General features: G+C 45.1%; 1 long non-coding RNA gene across 1 annotated transcript; it reads left to right on the top strand.

Annotated features, from left to right (window-relative positions):
- Positions 1-213: 213 nt before the first annotated feature.
- LOC132326336 (uncharacterized) lies at positions 214-18,762 on the top strand. Its single transcript, XR_009486213.1, has 4 exons — positions 214-2,643; positions 8,359-8,490; positions 10,502-10,581; positions 13,243-18,762. It is a non-coding gene; the product is annotated as an uncharacterized LOC132326336 (long non-coding RNA).
- Positions 18,763-19,838: the final 1,076 nt, after the last annotated feature.

Genomic DNA, 19,838 nt, shown 5'->3' with positions numbered 1-19,838 from the left:
CCCAGCAGGAAGGCTAAACCCTTGCTTAGTGTGATGTTTCTCTTCCTTCCCACCAAACAAAAGAAGTTGAGCTGGTGTCAGTCACTGCTGTGTGCATGTCTTGGGTCTCCTGCACAGCCTGGAAGGGGCTGGCAGAGGAAACCCAGGGCCAGTTTCTTGCTTTCTCTCTCTCCCCCCCATCCCAGTGATGAGAAACCTGTCATCTTTTCAGGAAAGCCGCTGAATGGAGATGAGGTGTTTGAAAGAGAAGACTGCCACCAAACCCACTGAGATACAGAAGCTGGCTTGTTTTTCATGTGTAAACCAAAGCCACACAGAAGCTGACTGATGAGTTTGTAGGCATCTTGGAAATCCTCTTAGAACGTGCCTACCAGTCTGGTCTCCTGAAATCCACCTGGCTGGAAGCACCCTCAAGCACTGTCCCACTTCCTGTGGTGAATTGTTGCCACTGCCAGAGCACAGGGCAGAGCAGCAGCCATGGCCCAGCCCCAGGAATAAGGTGCTGGGGAGGCAAAGTGGGAATGACATTTCCTCTGACCCGTTCATGTTCACTTCAAGGGGAAACCCAGCCCTTTGCATGCAGCTCCCCAACAATCCCAGCTTCTCAGATTTCATCCTTTGGGATGTACCACTGGCTGGTCCAAGCACTGCACACAAAGTTACAAGTATGCAAACAAGTGACATGACCCAGCTCACAGCTGGTACAGCACCTTGCTGTGTCCTCCCCTCCCCTGCAGAATTGTGTCGGGTCAGTTAAGAACCATTTCTCCTTTGTAAGTTTGTGCTGATTTCTCCTGACCACCTTCTTGTCCTTCATGAGCCTGGAAAAAATTTCAAGGATTAGCTGAGGTGAGGCTGGCAGCCCTGGAGTTCACCATATCTCCCTCAGGATAGGAGTAGCATTTGCTTTCTTCCAGTCTTGAGCAAATGCTCCCACTTGCCATGATAGCTGGCACACCAAAGGTGGGGAAGCAGTGGACAGGCCCTGGATGTCATGCTCAGCAGTTCCTCATCTCCTCACTGGTATTTCCTCAGCCAAATTACACTAAAAACCAGGGCTGCTGAGATCTTACACAGTTTTGACCTCTGATACTGAGGCTTTTCTTGCCCTGTGTGCTGCTTTCTCTGGAAAGCAGAGAGCAATGTGACATGCCACTCCAAGCTCTGCTGTAATAGGGTCTGCAGCTCATTAGAGCGTGGCTTTGTCTTTAATTGACCAAGGTGCTTAAATTTAAACTCATAGTTAAGGACATTACTGGGTCTGGATCTAAAGGAGTGAGAGACATTGCTGCTGTAAATGATCCCTCTGCTTCTCCTGGCCACTTCTACAGTCTCTGTTCTGACCCACACTCCTGACAGCCCCTGCATATGTGTGGCCCCCTCTGCAGAAATAAGAGCAGCACTTTAAACCTTTAAGGTAATTATTGGTTTAGCTTCAAAGCATATACATCCTGCCTAAAATAAGAGCTTTGCTCACACCCAAAGCAAGAAAAGCCACATGGGGATCTCCGGAAGAGCTGAAGGAAAATTTCTTTAAAAGCCTCAGGTTTTGAGAGGATGAATAAACATAGGAAGTCAGCTGTTTGGCATTCACTCTGGGCTCTCTCTGTGTTTTCTAAGTGCCTACCAGCCCCTGAGGATGGAGCAAAGGCTGACGCATCTGGAGGGGTTGCTGAAATGACGAAGCTTTTACTTCTGCAGAGAATTACAAAGCTATAGGGCCATGGGGAAAACAAACATGGGAAGTCTAAAGAACAGAAAAACCCCACAAAATTTGACAAGAAAGCCCCCTTCTATTTTGTATTTCCCATGAGCCATGAACCTACACATTACTCTTGGTCCCATTTTTGGCATCTACAGGTTTCTGATTGACTTTACAGTCCTCACTTCTCCCGTCAAACCAAATCAAAGACCAAATCCCAGTCCTACCCCCCAGAATTCCTGGACTGGACAGATATTTTGGATCTGAAAGCAAATCCATGGGCCATGGAGCTTGGCAGGCATTGTCGGGTCTCCTCCGCACGCAGGGCAACACGTGAGGAACAGCAGGGCACTGCCAGGGCTGGGCAGCAGGGAAGGCATGTGGCAGAAAGACAGTCTCTGTGACCCATGTGGGTGGATTTGGCTCCTTTCTTTGGAAATGCTATCGACAGAGGCAGACACTCCCTCTGGATGCTCTGAGCCAGGCTACCAAACCACCCTCACATGTGCAACGTGGCTCTCTCTGCTTCTGCCAGCCAGAGGCTCCCATGGGCAATTCGCCAAGCATGGAAGGGACAGGGAGCTAAGGTGGCATTAGGGTCTTCAGTATTGGCTCTGGTCTATGCAGCAGCAACTTCAAAAAACATGGAAAAAGAAAGATTTGGAGCTACTTTTTGCTCTGTTCCCCACTGGTGGATGATCTTGAAGGGATTTTGTGCCCTCCTGCCAAAGAACTGGGAAGTCTTTGGGAAATATCCCTGCACTCAGCAGTGTCCAGATGCACAATGTTCAGAGCAGTATCTGCCAGGATGAAGGTCCCTCATGCCTCTCTGATCCCCCAGCTAGGATGTGACCTCACCTTGGTGACAGAGCCAGCAACACATGTGTTGAAAAGCCCCAGCAATTTCACCCGTGGGAGACAGCAGTGATCACCTGGGACAGGTGAGTGCACCTTGTGTATTTGCTTTCTTTCTGCAACTAGTCATTAGAGAGGGTGTCACTTGCTTTCAGCTGACAGCAAGCAAGGCGTTGTTACAGGAGTCTTCTTTGCATGTCAGAACTTTCTCACGGTCAGAAGTGCTCCTGGGCATGGGAAGGGTAGGGGAGGGAGTGGTGCTGCCCTCTGAATGTGTGTCTCATGCATTGAGGAAACACTCACACAAGCCAGGAGGAACAGGAACTCTGCTCAGGTGATTGCATCAGGTCTTGTATGTCAGGATCTCAGCAAAGCAGCCATTTCTGTATGTCTTTCTCTACCTTAACTTTCTTATCTTCCTGAGGATTTTTCAAGCTCTGCCCCCTACTTACAGGGCACCTTGTGTTTTGTCTTGAACGAGCCTGCCAAGCTCCATGGTACCCCGGGAGCTGGTCTGCTTTGAGGTATTTCTGACATTTCAGAGCAATGGGAGCACCCTACAGCTGATCTGGAGAGAGCAACTCCAAGGGACAAGTTACTGCACTTGCCTCCACCACATGCAGCTCTCCCACTTAGGGGTACCACAGACTTAGTCCTCCTCCAACAGCTCTTCTTGTTGCTCTGCTGTGAATCCTGACAAGCTGTCTCTCTGCGGAGCCAACTCTTCTTTCCAAATTCTGCTGCATTGCTCCCAGGCTTTCCTCCCACCTTCCCTCAGCACAGCACACCTTTCTGGCCAGAATCCACCCAGTATCATCATTAGAATGTTTGTTGATCCCCAGAATAACACCTGCACGTTCTTTAGCAAGCACTGAATTTAGTTCATGGCTGTTTTGCCCTACGTGTATTTTCACTGAGTCACACACGGCTTGCTGACTCACAGAAAGCATTGAGGTGGAAAGTGGCAAGAATGGTAGGATGCAGGCTGGATAGACTCTCTCCCAGTGGGAGGTGGATGAGGCTCATCTGTTTATCTTAGAAAGAGACCACACACCTCTACATGCATCCATATCAAATAGAGGTTTCTGACATTTGAGATTTATGATTTTATAGGCAAACACAAAACAGAATCTGGACATTGGACACGGACAATGGACAAATGCAGGCTGAAAGAAGGGAGAACGGTACACAAAGTATGAAATCTCAGAAGCTGCCCTGCCATGCAATTCTAATAAAACCTTCTTCCTTCCTTGTGCTCTGGTCAAACATTGCTGCTTTACCAGAGACATGGCTCCTGTGCTCCAAACCACTCTCAGAAGGGATAGGGCACTTGCAGGACTCAGGGTACACCAACCCTACAGCCTTCCATCCACACAGGAGTGAAGAAGAAAAACACCTTTGTCCATCCACATGTACAGAAGGGACTGGCAGACTTCTTGTGGCGTATGTCTGTGGCACTCCAACAGGGACAGGCCAGCCTGGTGCTGCTACTGTTCCCACAGTGCTCAGTCTGGGACTCTAGCACTGCAGCATCTCATGGAAGTTCCTTTCTGACAGGGTTTTGACAAGACAGGACAGCCTCCACCAGAACTAAGGCTGGAGCCAAGGCCAGATCAAGCAGGTGGAGTGATTTATCAAGCTGGAATAGCTATTTCATAGTTACTAGCTCAGCCCTTTTGCATGGCATGCTGATATTCACTGTGGGTGTGTGTCCCAAAGTCCCCTGTGCCTGCAGAATATACATGCAGCTTTAAGAAGGTCCTTAATCAAAACATGAGAAGCAGAGCGGATGTAATTTCCCTGGCTAACAGTGTTGGACCCTGAGGCTGCTGCAAAACTGTAGTGAAGTCCCTACAGCTTTTGGGATGAGTGAGGACCACGTTAGTGGCACTGGAGGGGTGACAGCGAGCTGTGAGACTTGCGGGCTGCACGTGTGTTTACCCCATTCATTCACATCTCACATGTAGGGAGCTGTGGATTCAATTAGAAAATAATACCCATTTGCAGCTGATTGCCTGAGACATCAGATTTAATAGCAGCTGGAGAGAGTTAGACGCCTCAATTGGTTGTGAGCTGCACTTCCTAGTTATTATGCTTCTAATTATGGCAAACCTGCTATTTGTCAACAATGTTTTATCAAAGGTGGGGAGACAAGACACTCATCTTTTGGGAGGTGGCTCAGACTTTCTATTAGGTATTACGCAAGATGGAGTCTGCCATATACCTGTTTGCCTTTCAAAGAAGCATCTGAGCCTTTCTTTTTGTGGCAGTGCGGGTGTGCAGAGAGCCCGTGAGCTGTCAGCCTGGAAACTTTGTGGCATCCCTGTTTCTCTTCTGATATACAGGGGCTTAGGAATGCTCCAACATATTTTTCGCTCCATCTGGACTAAATCTGCGAGAAGATCTGTTCTAGAAGCCATTAAAATTTTCATTCCAATCAGGTCAGCAGACAGCTGTGAAATGGTCTAGAGCCCAGGACAGAACTTTGCTGACGGGTTATATGTGTGTAATGAGGGAGCAAACAGTACTTCTTCTTCCTGCTGCAGCAGCTCAGCAAGGACTGGGCAGTGGATCTTGGTAGCTCTGTCTTGGGGATGCCCCAAGACACAACCTTTTCTGGTGGAACATGATTCAGAAGAGCTGCACTTGTCCATTACACAGGAGTCTGCTATGCACTGCTTGGTTTGATGTAGAATGTACAGCAGGTGGCTACAGAGCAATTCCAATGCTCTTAAGCAAGCTTAGGATTGTCCACCAAACGGACCCACCCCAAAAGCAACAAAAATCCCTACTCCAGGAAGATGAATGTTTTTGCCAATGTCCTCAGTGCCTGCAAGGGAGAGAAATTTGCTAAGTGGAATTCCCATGGGTGCCTAGTAAACAGACCACATCCCTGTAGCAGAAAGCAAAACAACAACTAACCCAACCCTGCTTTTGCTATCCAATTTACTTCAAATTCCTTCCTGACTCCACATTTGATTGTCTGTTTACCTCTAGTCAAGACACACCAGCTGGACACTTGGGAAACTTGCTAGCATCCATAGATGCACCATCATCCTCCATACTTAGCTGCAGTCAGCCTCCAATGTTCAAGCAATGTGTGTTCCACATCTTCCTCTCCAGCACCGGCTCTGCTGGCCCTTTTCCCGTGGCAGTCCTAATTATGGCCAGTGCCTCAGACACTGACAAAGAGTATCTCTGGACAGGCAAACACAATTCCTTTTGGAGCGTCCTTGGTAGTGTATGCCTCATTAACTTAATGATGAACAAGCATCTCACTTTTGCAGAGGGATATGAACAAGTCCATTGGTGATACTAGACTCTTTCAGAAAAAAGAGACCAAAGGTCCCCAGGAACTGGAGCTTCAAAATAGCAGCACTGACACTCCCCAGAAAGCTCTTCCATGGAGAAAAAAACTACCTTCCTGTGAAAATCACAGGAACCAGTTCTGGTCAGGGCAGAGGCATAGTAAACAGCTTTCACCTTCCTGTGACCCTACTGCACATCACTGTAGCCCATGTGCAATATATTTGGGATATATAGTAATCCCACAAAGAGCAGATGACTATAAAACCAGAAAATAGCAAAGGGCATGTAGTAAAACTATAAGCTTAATTGTTAACATGTAATGAGGTCTCATGGTATTTCCTACAACATCTGAAACCCTGAGGCCTCAGGATCCTGTGGCTCTAAAATGTTCTCAATACTTTACTTAAAATATATCCAGAAGATAGATATTTCTTCCCACTCCATGAAAAAAACTTGACTTTGTTCTGAAGGCAATTGTTACCCCTTTTAGATCTGAATTTTTCGGGGATAGTAATACATAAGCCATTTTGTTCATCTCCTGGATTTACGAGACTGAGCATACTCTCTCCAGTTTCAAGGATGACTCCAAACTGGGGGCAGCAGCTGATGTTGGCAGGAATGCAGGGCTGTGATTCAGGGGGACTGCAGTGGGCTGGAATGCTGTGCCAGAAGGAACCTCACAAAATCTAACCAAGGTGAGGGCAAACTCCTGCACCTGGGATGAAGTGGCCTTTTGCACCAGAACAGGCTGGGGACTGGATAACTGGGAAGTAGCTCCGCAGAAAAGGGCCGGAGGGTCCTGACGAGCAAGGTGTAGAACGTGAGTCAGCAGGGCGCTTCCACAACGATGGAGCCCCACTGCTCCCTAGTTAATATTGGCTAAAGCACAGCCAGCAGACTGAGAGAAATTGTTATTCCTCTCTGCTTCACACTTACAAAGGTGCATCTGAAATGCTGTGTCAAGATTTGAGCCTCTTGAGTGCAAGAGAAGTTTGAATAAACTGGAGCAAGTCTGGCAGAGGGCACCAAGATGGTCAAGGCCTGGAGCACGTGCTGCAGGAGGAGAGAAGCTGAAGAGCTGAGACACTTGTCCTTGTTAAGCACGGAAAAGAATCTGACTTTTGTCTTTCTTGTAATTCCCCATTCAGCAGAGATGGACAGCAGCTAGATCTCTCCCCTACACACATCCTTCTCTTCTCCAGGCTGAGCATACCCAGCTCCCTCAGCACCTCCTTGAACATCATCTGCTTCTCATATCCCAGCTGGCTTCCCCTGCCCTGCTTGCAAGAGCTGCCAGCACTGAGTTTGTGAATGTCTCCGCAGGGCAAAGAGCTGGGGACTAGGGTACAAGGGGACAAGGAAGAAATGAAATCATCAAGGAAGGCTGATGGTAGTCTTGCACCAGGGTCCCTTTGCTTTGCAGAAGCTGAGAGTTATGACTAAAAGAGTCAGAGAACCCACACTGCTTCCTCCAGCCCCATCACTGATGTGCACCCACACAAGTTGCCTTTCAGAAGTCAGTGAGGTTTTTTTTCGCTGTACTTCAGGCACACCATGAGCTATGAGCAATCATTTGGACTGGAAGGCTGTTCTGCAATCCACTGCCTACTCTGGGGGATTAGAGTACCTAATGAGCCTCCTGCCTCTTCTAATTGTTGCCCCTATACAATTACTGAAAAACCTGCCTCAACATGACCCAATATTCTCTCCCCACACTTGCTAATTGCCACAGGTCCTTAGTGCTGTGCACGTGGCTGTAGCTACTGGGAAATGTTCTCTTGCTCAGATAAAAATTGTAACACAGGTATTTAAACTGGGTGGCTTTGTTTATTCATTCAGCTACAAAAAAAAAAAAAAAAAAAAAAATAGCTGAGGGAAGAGCCAGCTAAGCAAACAGCATTAGATGAGCTGAGACACCAATGTTTTGTTTAGGCCTATGCCATGCAGCAGGGTCTAGAAGACGTGTCCCTAGCAAGTGCCCCCAAAGGAAATCAGTCCTAATTAACCTGTCTGTGGTCTAAGTGGCCCAGTTTGGGATCCTGAGTCTCTTGGACTGTCTCCAAGAGAGCAACAAAACTGTAGGTGTTAAGTTCCTCTGAATGAGCCTAAGGGATGGCTGAATCTACTTGTGGCTGAGAGCACTGGCATGACTGACAGAAGCTGGAATAAGTCCTCGAGGTCCAACAGAAGTACTCCGTTCGCACAGGTACCTCTCTTAGGAATTGTTTGCCACAGCTCATTTCCATTCTATTCTGTCTACTGATCCTCCTGCCCAAATTCCTTAGACCTGGCTCTGACCAGTTGCTCCCCAAGGCTGAGAAGGGAAAAGCTACCTGAGAGATATCCTCTTTCAGTATCCTCAGATGCTTCTGCAGCCCTAGTGCTGAGTTGGGGAATTGAAACAGGGATGAGGTTCTTTGGTTTATGCAATTAATTTTACTGAGGACAGTGATGGGAAAGGACAAGGGCAGTAAATTCTTCATCTACAACAGGTTTGCTGTTGGGTGAGCCAAGTCCTTGAAAAGATGGAAGTTTACAGAGCCCACATCCTACAATGCCCCCTTCTCACCAACAGTTATGTCGGCACCAAGCAGCAACCTTAGACTGCACACTCCTGAAGCCAGGTAGGATAACCCCTCTCTCTTGGACCTGCATCATGAGATTTATGTGAAACTGAATCCATCTCCTGCCTCTTTTGTTTTGTTTTGTTTTAATTTCATTCAAGCTTTCAAAGGAAAAACAGTCAACTCAGGTGTACCACCAGATATTAAATATGTTTTAAGTGCACCATCCTAGACTCTTGCTCAGATTTGTCTGAAAATTTCTTCTACTCCCCTAACAATCTGGATACCAATCAGATTTGGTAGTACAAGTATGTGCAGAAGCACATATGTTTCAGATACTAAGAGGAAACAACCCAAAAGGTGCTTATAAGAGGAATCACTCAATCTCCATCACACATGGATATGAATCTCCCCTCTTTCTACTTCAAAGGATTGGCAACTTTTACACGACAGGCCACAAGCTCACAGCGTGCTGCACCTTGAAAAGCAGGATGAAAAGTACCCATTTTTTATCTGTTTGAGCCATATTGAACACTTCAGTGCATGCTGGCCACCCATGTATCTCAGCAATGACTGTTCAAATTACACCTTGAAGAGAAAGTAGAGCCAGAGAGTATGACTCCTACATTGAACAGGCTGCATCTAAACACAGCAATTAAGGTATTGTGCAACCTCTCTGGTACTTAAGTATCTGTAATAATTATGCACCAGGAAAGTAAGCCCAACACATGCTCACAGTCTTCTCCTAGCATATGGATTGTTTACACATTCAAGTTCCCATCTGATCTTCTTGATAGGTTAGGAAAAGCAGAAGCTGAATATGAGGCCACAGATGATGCCATTTAATTCATAGCTTTTGAAAAGGAAACAGGAAGATAGGTTCAAGATCCAGATATGAGTTTCTGCACTTGTACATTCCACTAACTACCACCCTTCCATGCACACCAGCATCAACATCCCTTGCTGGTGTTTTAGTCCAAGTCTTGTGCTCTTGATTCCCCAGTGATTGTCACACTTGCATTCTCAAATGAGAAGTCCCAGGGATCTGTCTTGCAGACTCCAGGATCCTACTATGAATCAAGTCTGGGAAAGATGGAAAAGTCTTGCCTTCCCGTGAGAAGGCTCAGTCATGAAGAAAGAGCAGCCAAGAGGATACAGAGACTGGGCTTTTATTCAAGCTCTGCTGTGGGCAAGCAGAAGAGCCATAACTAGCCCAAACCAGCTGTGACTGTCAGCTGAAGTCTGCTCAGATAGCTGGTCAGGGTTAGCCAAGGAATCCTACGATTGATAGCCTGGAAGCTGACAGCTGGTACAAACAAACAAAATTTTTTCCTTGTTTTAAGCCTGTGGTTATCAAGGTCCTCCCACTATCACCTCTCTCTCCTCTTTGTGATTTCGAGGTCCAAGATTTAACACACAATTTTAACTTGGGAACACATCCAAAAAGATCACTAAGATTACTATATACTGCACCAAATTACAGAAGGCCTCGAATGACAAATACTCCTGAGGCCCTAATACTGATCTTTAAACATTGTTCTTTCCTTCAGACACCAGCTATTTAATTCAATTTTCTTATAAATCTTTTCCATTTCTTTTTCAAGACTGTTTCACATAGGTGGATTTATGCAATGCTGTAAGCAGGGCAGAAGTCAAACACATGAAACATGGACTGCACTGTTTAAGTAATCAGGAAGACAAGGAATGGGGCTTGCTGAATTCCTTATGGCGTAATTTCACCAATTTACTGCTCGTGAATTACCTACAAAACTATCTTTTTCTTCAGCCCAGTATCTGCTGTATCTGTGTCTGCCAGGGGACCCTCAACTTCATCTGAGTGCCAGTGCACTTGTTATTGAGCTGTATGATTGGTCAGTGAAGTAGTTTCATAATTTCTTCCAGCTCACTGCATAGTAATAAACCACAAATAAGAGCAGTTCCTGCTGAAACAACCTGAGCTTGCCCACAGACCTGAGGTTTTTCAAACAAGACAGCCTCTCCTCAGGGGATACTTGGTAAGCTATGACCAAACCCCTGCAAGCTGAACACTGAGTATTTTGATTTTCCACAGTGGTAATGCCATGAGCCTGAGCCACAAGATTATACAGGAGCAGGAGGAAACCCTTCCTGGAGAAGTGGCCTCTGAAGATGGTAAGGAGATGAACCCTTGTCATGCCAAAAAATGTGTCTGTTGTTTGGAAGGACGTGGCTTTTTCTGGGTAATATTTTGTGTAAGTTTGGGTTTAACTGTGAAGTCTGGAGGTCAAAGGTATATTTATACTTATCTATCTCTTCAGTCTCTTGGTTATTAAGAAGGAAGGAGAATACTTATTGTCTGTTGTACTGTTTTCTGGATTTTCATGTTCTTGTCACCATTATTATTATACATAAAATAGGAAAAGAAGGATATCATTATGATTTTCTCTGTTCATTGCTGCTGTTTACAACATCAGTGGCAAGCTGGAGGAAAGGTATTGCAATATTGCATTAATTTGCTGAGTTCAAGATCAACTCAATGTCCCTGGGATGGCTGCTACCACCCTCTCTGCTTCCTGCGTGTTCCATGCTATGTGCTGCCTCGAAAGCAAGAGGGATTGGCCACACAGAGAGGATGCAAGGTGTCCCAGACAAATCCAGATAAACTACCAAATTTGGGAATGCCTCATGGAGCCCAACCCACATTCCAGAACTTGTTGAGGTGCACTCCTCTTGACTCATAGTGCAAAGCTGACAAACTACCCACAAAGGGCTCTGAATTCTCTCTGTAATTAATTAGCCACAGGAAAACCTCAGAGAAGGGAGAAGGGAGCAATTTAACACAGCTCTCAGGATGACACAGGATGCTGAAATGCTGAAGAGTTAACCTGTCCCTTCTTCTCACCAACCTGCCCCTTAACAAGGTCTCCCAAAGGCCATCCCTCTAAAGGGGAAGCTCCCTACTCTAAAGCAGATGGTGATTCTGTGGTTAGTTTTCCAAGTCATGAGAATGGCTTCCTTCCAACCTTACAGGTTTTTTGCTGTAGATGACACAAACAAGCAGCATTACTCAGTGGAAACCTTCCCACTAACTTCCATGGCAATTGAAAGAGGCCTCATCCTACTGCTGATCTTCCTGAGATGCCACTGCTGAGATATGGTCTGTCCCTTTGCTGCTTCAAACACCTCCTGATGTCTCAAGATCCAGATCTAGATAACAACATGTCTCGTGTGCTAGACTCCTTGCTTCTCCCTCCTGCCTCCAACCCATGGCTTTATTCATGATACTACTTTGGGACATAACAGCAGTTCTTAACCAATTCTTCATCCACAGGCGTCTTTGATCACATCATCCTATTTGGTTGGTATTTCCCCCAAAAGCATCTGCTTAGAGGGTTTGAGAAAAGAGGAAGTAGTAAAATGAGGGGGATTCCTCCTCTCCCCTTCAGCCTGTCTCTAGTGAGTGAGTCCACCTCATTCTGGGCTTTCATTTGTAACCATCTGTGACATTTAAGAAAAAGCTGAATGAATTCATCATCACAACATGGTGTGCAGCAAAGAGCTCATAATTTCCCACTCATTTACTTAAATTACCACAGAATAAGTAAACTAAACTAAATTACAATGTGGAGAAATGAGAAAAAGGCCTTGTTGCCTTTGATTTCAATACTCCACCTAAGTGCCAAATTTACTACCTCGTTATATCTTCTGCTGTGTTCAAGAAACCGGAAGGAGAGCGGCATGGGTACACTTTAATCACTGATCTAATCAAACTCCCTGCTACTTTTAGAGTGGGAAGGTTGGGAAAGAAAAGATACATTTTCCCCTCCCAAACTCCTACTGCTAAAATGGCCCTTGGTGTGCAGTGCCCTCCTGCCCCAGACCATTCTCCTGTCACCCAGGTGTAAGCCTCCTCTCCATGGCTGTGGAAGTCATCCTTCAGCACGCTATCCTGCCGTGGTGAGGCAGCCCAGTCCCGCCAGACATCCACCTGTGCCCTGGCTGCCCTGTGCAACCAGCCTCCAGAAGAAAAGGCACCAGGACAGATGTGGCCTTGCTGTCTGGGCTGTGAACATAAAGTTTCTGAGGCATGGCTCAGGTGTGGAAACGGAGAACTGCAGCCAACCCACTGCAGAACAAACAGCAGGGTCTTCACCCCAGGTGGTTTCTTCTAAATTTCCTGTTGGTACAGCCCCTGTTTGCAGCGCTCTGATTCCCCTGTCTCACTCAAGCCACTCTGATTCTTCTCCTGTCCTGACATGCAACAGCTGTGTGGACACCCGCAGGTTTAATATTGGTGGATTATTCCAGACCTTTGCCAATATATTGCTCCAAGCCAACCTAGTCTCAGCTGCCTTTCTACAGACTTCTGCAAGCTTAAAGGGCCAAACTAGAAGGGCACATCTGCTTGCTGATTTCCCAGAGCCCTCTGGTGGCAATGAGGGAGAGCCAAGGAAAGGCCCTTGCCTCCCCGAAAAACAAGAGGATTTTGGGAGGTGCCCTGCATGGGTTTTGCCATCCTCGTATGGCACGCCAAGGGCTGAACCCAGAGCTGACCTCAGCAGACACATCTTTGCTTGGCTGGAGCAGAAATGTTTCCACCACAGGCTGGCTGATGCAAGACCCCAAAACAGTCTGTTCTGGGTGTCTGTTGCTGTCCCTTTCTTGCTTTGACGGGGACGACGTTCTAGATGATAATGCCAATGTCTTTTCATGGCTTCACATTAGAAAAGGTGAAGCAATCCAGTAATTTTGAATGGGTTGGGAGCTTAAAGAGGCTCATAAATTTTAACAGAAATGCCTCCTCTGCTAAATATGGGTTGTTTACATTTGCAGGTTGACTTACGTGTCAGCACAGCCAACCAGAACTCAAAGTTTACTTCAGCCGACAAATTTACACTACATCCCAGATTTTCATCCAGATTGAGATGTGGCATACCATACCTCAGGCAGATCCAAGACTTTGACATCAACTCCTGGAGCTGGCACCAGAGTAATGCTGTACAGCAGCAGAGGTGATGTCACTGAGGGCATCCTACTGCTCCTGCACCATGCTGAGGGGCCTCCCAGGTCTGGTTCTCGAGGGAGGTATCAGTTCATAGCTCTTCCTCACCTCAAGACACAGGGCTGCATCCTGCTTTTCTGCAGCCTACACTAAAGTGGCTGTGGGTTTTTTTAAGGTTTATCACTGCTGTCAAAAGAGGCAAATTCTCCATTGCTAGGCAAATAAAGCAGAAAGCAGCGGACTTGCAACACACCTTTTCCCCAAAATGCAAAATGTCAGTGTCCTAGGAATTCCTGCTCTGCCTCATTATTATATCTATGTAATGCCAACCAAGAAAAACATCTTTAGCACAGAAAAAAATGTATGTGATCAAAAAATACCCTCACAGCTGAAGCACCACAAACCTGCCGTTTTTGAACACAGAAAAGTTTGATCTGCCAGGAAAGGTACACACAGCACAAGCTGTTATCCTTGCACTTGAAGAAATCTCCCCTGCAGGAAGACCAGAATCTTCAGGTGAAGACAAAGATAAATTCTGTTTGGTCTTGACTCAAAAAGTCTACAGGACAAAGTGTCCTTCAAAGTGTCCTGTACTGGTGCAGCCTTCCTATGAGTATTTCAATATCTGTGCTCTTAAAGATGCAGGTTTGCATTTATTTTTATTGTGCACATGATTTTTTTTAATAGGATTCTTGTGATTTTATATTGCAGGATTGGAGAGATGTGAAGACAGCCTTAGTTTTTTTAGTCCAACTTCTGTAAGCCAAAGAAATCCCACTATCATCTAATATTGGGAGGAGGGAAATTTTACATTTAATGGATATTAAAGGATAAATTTTCCAAGCAACATGTTACATTCTTCCTCCTGAATGGTAGTTTCTCTTTCCTTTGCCTCTTCAGAAACACTGGGTAGATGACAGACAATGATGCTGTTAAAGCCTGTCTGAGTCCTGCCTTGTTTTTGCAGCAGGATCACACTGACAGCTCACGTTCAGTCTGTGCTCTTCTACAACCCCCACATGTTTTTCTGAAGTACTGCTCAGACAGTTATTTTCCATTCACATAAAGATCATAGCTCACCTGTTCACAAGGTTTTTAATTCTGTCCAGCTAGCGTGGCTTTGGGAATTCAACTTCTGAAGTGTTCACCTGCCTTTTATCAAACTTTATCTCACTGATTGCAGATCTTCTCTCCAGTTCAAGACATCATGCTGAAATCATTGCTGTCAAAGTTCTTGTAATTTGGCCCCACAAATTAAATAGCATGCCACTTGCTATTTAATATGCCCAATTTAGAGCAGAAATTTGAAATTATGATTAGACTGTGAAGATGGATCCTTGAAGATGGATCTCTAAAGCCCTTCTAGTTTGATAGTTGCCAGCAAACTACTGGTAACGACTCTTTTTTTTTTTATTTTATTTTATTTTATTTTATTTTATTTTATTTTATTTTATTTTATTTTATTTTCTAATAAAGATGCATAAGGAAGGCATATCCAGTAATTAGTGGCTTTGGGTTTGTCTAGTTTAGAGAAAAGGAGGCTGGAGGGTGACCTCATTGCTCTCTACAGCTTCCTGAGGAGGGGAAGTGGAAAGGGAGGTGCTGAGCTCTTTTGCCTAGTACCCAGAGACAGGAAATGTGGGAATGGTTCAATGCTGCACCAGGGGAGGTTCAGACTGGATTTTAGGAAGCATTTCCTTACCAAGACAGCAGCCAAACAAGAGGTGGTCAATGCCCCAAGCCTGTCAGCGGTTAAGAGGCATTTGGACAATGATCTTAACAACATGCTTTAGCTTTTGGTCAGCCCTGAAGTAGTCAGACAGTTGGCCCACATGATCATTGTAGGCACTTTCAAACTGAATTGGTCTGTTCTGTTCTATTCTATTCTATTCTATGCTATTCTGTATTTTTACCAGTAGTCTAACCTGTGCCATCATTCCCGACTTGATTGTGAGTCTGTCACCTGGGGCAGCATCACAACATCTTCTGTCAAGGCATATCACACTGATGATGTGCCCTGATTTAAAGGGCACCTGACCTACTATAAGAGAAAGTTTGGTTTAACTGGATATAATCTCCCAAACTAGCCACAAATGTATTGGCAGCACTAAAATGTCTCCACAGAATTTCAGTTTCATGCAGCGTTTGCTGTTGATGGCTTTTGATAGTCAGACTGCTTTTCAGTGAATGCTGTGGTGGAAGCATTGTTTTGGATTTTGACCATGTCCATTCTAAAGGTGCATTAAATGGTAGGACAGAGCCAGAGAAAAAGACATTATACATTTGGTTGCCCATGTGATATCTACTCGTTCTCACTCCCCATCTCAGAGGCCACCAACAAGAATGTCCCCACAGAAAGGTGACCAGCTGTCCTGTACAACATCTGTGAACACTGCAGGCCGGCAATGAGCACAGTGATTCTCATCCCAACATTCTTCAACCTCACATAAAAACCCACCAAGAAAATATGCCTGGAAAAAAAAAAAGTAAGCTTGGTTATTTTCCCATGCTGCACCACTTAAAGGCAAAATGATTTTCCTTTCCCGTAACAGATGGAAATAATTCCTACGGTTTCCATCTGTTACTGAGTGATACTGCCCTGATAATGCACAAAACCACTCCAAGACAGAGGCATCGATTGTACTGAGAAGCACTTCTTAGCAAATAAAAATAAAAAATGTTTCCCATTTTTACGATATAATTAGAGCATGAGGGGAAGTGGTTTCTAGCCGTGTTCTGTGAATTAGCTTTTTCCATTTTCTGCTAGATTCAGGAAGGCTTGAGAAGCTGTTAGCATGCAGATAACTAAAAAGACACTAATTCCAATTTGATTCAATCTGATGCCTAATTCTCAGAGAAGAAGGAAGAAGCTGCTGAGAGCTTTCCCAGATGTCAAGTTGCTATTTTTCCTGCCCACATATTTTGCAACCCTTATGACAACTGTTTCAGATGTTTGCAATAACAAAGCCAAGGCCAATAACAAATTTAAGTCATTGGCCAGTGTTAAAACAGTCCAGACTCTCTTCTAAAAATCCCACCTTCTTGGTTATATTTTCATTCCTTCTGCCCCAGCTCTTGGTGCTACTGAAGGCAATCAAAGGTTTGCCAGCCATATCTGCATGGAGACTAGGAGAAGAAAGTTCTTTCTGAGCACTTGAGCACAGAGGTCTCCCAGCAGTTTATACATCCACCTATTTTTGGATGGTTTTTTTCACCACCTTCCTTAGAAGCTGCAAATTGCAGCAAAAACCTTGGAAGTTTTTAATTTGCTTTTTCGCTGAGGAAAGACAGATTTTTCCCTGAGGGGGTCACAAGTCCTGACAGCAAACCTGATCCAGTGTGTGTTTCCCACAGGGTCACAGCCTCCTATGGACGTCCACCTCTTCCAGCAAGGAGTCCTCCAGGAGCTGCAGGTGGATCTCTGCTCTCCTGTGCACCTCCATGGGCTGCAGGGAGACTGTTCCTTCACCATGGTCATCACCAGGGCTGCAGGGGAACCTCAACTCCAGCACCTGTCCCTCCTTCTGCACTGACCTGGGTGTCAGCAGGGCTGTTTCTCTCATGTATCCTCATTCCTCTCTCTGCAGAAGCTTTTTTCCCCGTTCTTAAATATGTTATCTCAGAGTGACTACCAGTATCACTGCTGGGCTCAACCTTGGGCAGCCATGCATCCATCCTGGAACTGGCATTGGCTCTGTCAGACATGGGGGAAGTTTCTGGCAGCTTCTTACAGAAGCCACCTCTAGCCCTCTGTCACTACCAAAACCTGACCTTAAAAACCAAATATGCTCTTTGTGCAGTTGCTGGTACCTCTTATCTTTGAAAAGATACAAAATATTTTTCCAGTAATTTGTTCTCAATTTTTCCAGAGTGGGGATTTAGTGAGAAGGAATTTAAAAGACAGTTCAACTCTCAGTGATCAAGGGCTGGCCTCATGACCCCCACACTGCATTTGGAGTTCATGGCAGCCTCACAGGATCTCGCAACCTGTAGGCACCTCAGGGTCATTCCCTGTTCACTTTGTGCACAGTGTGGGCAAGATCTGACCCACTTTACTTGGGAAACAGTTGCTGAAAGTGTGCCTTCAGTCTCTGCCAGCAGGTACCCAATGCCCCATCTGCTCATGAAGCTCAGTGTGTCTTCAGACTCACCACTTTTTCATCACCTGCTCTTTCGTCATTGCCTTTTCCATGAGCAATTTCCAGCCTTTCCAGGGAGCTATTGGGTCTGTTTGCCATCTGTCCTTCTCCTTCCCCTGAGAACACTTGGACAATGTTTCATTTACTGCTGGTTTTTTTTAAGTAGGTTGAACATCTTTTGATAATAAATTGCTCTTGGTATCCCTTGGAGCCACTTACATCTCCTTTGGTGACCTCTTGCTCTTTCTGTGCATTACCACCTCTTAATGTACACTTTTGCCATTTCATTGGTCCACATCTGACGCCAGAACAAGTCATGATCCTGAGTCATGATCCTATTACTCTTCTGGAGAGCGCTTACTACTGCCCAGGATTATTTTTCCCCTTAGCATCACTCTTTTCTCATTTACATTCTTTTTTCTCTGTGTGTGTGTGTGCCTGTGTGTGTGTTCTTCGTTTCATTCCTTGACATTTCCCATCTTTACTTCTGGCACTCCCCTTTCTTTTGCCCTTCAAAAACAAAGATAATAAAACCTATTACAGCTTTCTAGATAAAATTTTTCTCCTAATTAACATTTTATTGGTTTTGTTTGACAGAATAAAAAGTATTTGTGTATACTGAACACAGAAAGGAATAAATATGGATAAACTTAGACTCATCTAGGTTAAGTTAAGGGAAGAGGTGGACAAAACTGTATTTAAGGTGATGCACAGAGAAAGAGAGAACAAGAGCAAATGAAAGCAGAATCTGGGAATCTTTTCACTTAGCCAATTTTTACAGGCAAAAATAAAGCAAAGTTTTTCTAATCTGATTTTAAAAAAAAGTAGAACCGGGCAAATATAAAACTTCATCTAAGACTGAACTTTGCCTCTCTTTTTTTCCCCACGCTGGGATTGACAGAATTTTCCAGATTTCCTTTATAATATTATTTACTTAAAAACCAACCAAACAAAACCCAGCCCACCAACCAACCAACCAACCAACTGTCCAACCACCAGCTGAGATGTTCTCTATGAATGATAGCAGTAAACAAATAGGAAGTAGTCTCATGAGATTTCTAAACTCCTCCTGGTTCCTGGACTGACCCCTTCCTTCTTCCACTTTCATTACTTCAGAGGCCTGTTCCTAGCTTTTTTTTTTTTTAATGAAGCTAGTGAGAGCTAACATGGTTTGAGTCTCCTGGAGCCTCCAATGTCCATGTTGTCCACTCCCCCGGGCAACCCCCTTGCCACTGAGGGCTGATATCTCCTCAAACAGCAAGCAAAATTGAAGCAGGCTGCCCAGGCAACTCTCCCAGCCTCCCACACCAACACAGCCAAAACTGTTCCCCAGCTGTTGCATTTCAGTTGGGAATCCCAATTGTACCTTGCATTTTTTGTTTGGGATTGTGACAGGGTGGTTTTTTACAGGGTGAGGGAATACACCCTGTAATTGTGTATTAGTGTTCAAGCACTGAGCTGGTGAACTCCTTCTGGCTCAGGTGAGTGGCAGAGAAATTCTGACTCATTTGCAACCAGGAAGGAAGCAGAGTATACTGTGTGCTCAGAATTAGGGACAGCCAGTGAGATTATAGCTGGAAAGGCTGCCTGCTGAGAGCACAGTGTATTTAGAAGCATCTAAAATTATTTGTGTGACTCAGTACTGTTTTCCTAACACTGGCAGCAGCATGTGGTAACTCTCCCCCTTAGGATGCTCTTTTTATCCTCCTTGGTTCTTAACTTGTGGGTGAGGAGGAGGAAGAAAAATGAAGAAGAGAGAGACTTTCTCTGCTGTTTTTCAAAAGCAAACAACACTTTGCACTTCTCCAGCAATTCAAGGTGATTTGCAGATGAACTTGGAGGTGTTGGACTTGGACCTGGGTTGGTATCACATTGTATCTGCTGTTGTATACAAGAGCAAAGTTGTGTGATTATCTCTAAGCTGTTCTGATTGAGCTGAAGGGTTTGTTTGTCCTGGAACAAATCCTTTCTTTTCTGCCAAAGACAATTTTACACAGCTAAAACCATGGCAATGTGTGGGCGGGCACCACTATGAAATCTGGAATGTTTAATACATTAATTTGAGGAGCCAGGAGGACCCAACAGTAGCAGCACCAGGAAATGCTAAAGGGAGATGATAAGAACTCTACTATAACTTATTCACCTTCATATTACAGAGGTCTTTGGTGATCCAGTAGCACCAAGCAGTGTTTGATTTTTGTCCCGTTTATGCCAGTTGCTCAAACACATTCTCCCATCACTCATAACAGTGTGCCCCTTCAGAAAACTTCATCTGATGGCATTATGTA

Source organism: Haemorhous mexicanus, chromosome 4, assembly GCF_027477595.1.
Source record: "Haemorhous mexicanus isolate bHaeMex1 chromosome 4, bHaeMex1.pri, whole genome shotgun sequence".
Taxonomy (NCBI): Eukaryota; Metazoa; Chordata; class Aves; order Passeriformes; family Fringillidae; genus Haemorhous; species Haemorhous mexicanus.
Note: the sequence above shows the minus strand (reverse complement) of the source record. Positions and strands in the feature narration are given on the sequence as shown.